Consider the following 574-nt stretch of genomic DNA (forward strand, 5'->3'; position numbering starts at 1 on the left):
AGAAATAGAGGTTTAACTAATATTTTTGGGATTAAGGAAATTAAACTTATTTTTAATAAGAGTGGCAAGAAATTAATAAAATCAGTGTAGTTACACAGAATTCTAATCGTTTGTTTTTTTGTATTTATTTAAAGCATCAAAAAGCTCTGATATAGTAACTAAACTGTATGAAGAATACGTAAATTAAAGCTGACCGTAGAAAAGACTCGATATATCAAAAAGAGAATAATGGCGCCAGAAGTAAATACAGCGAATCCGCGCAAGCCAAGCCTCAACAAAACAACCCAAGAAATCTATGGAGGACAACATGCTGCATGATTATCCACCGTGTATTAGCTCATGAACTACGATTAAAAAGAGTAGATCAGCAATCTAATTAACTCAGAAATAGCTTCAGTTTTTACAGCACTGGGTCAAGAAAGGGGCAAAATTAGTTGCAAATCTGCTAATGAGAGTCATGGTTGCTGGTGAAGCTATTCCACCAGGACTGTTAACTACAATCGCGTGAAATTGAGGGGGTTTGCCGTGGTAGTGAGTACATCCAGGGGATAGAGGGGGTTATTTTGGTGGTAAT

The sequence above is a fragment of the Trypanosoma equiperdum genome (genome assembly GCF_001457755.1).
Source record: "Trypanosoma equiperdum strain OVI genome assembly, contig: ctg_145, whole genome shotgun sequence".
NCBI lineage: Eukaryota > Euglenozoa > Kinetoplastea > Trypanosomatida > Trypanosomatidae > Trypanosoma > Trypanosoma equiperdum.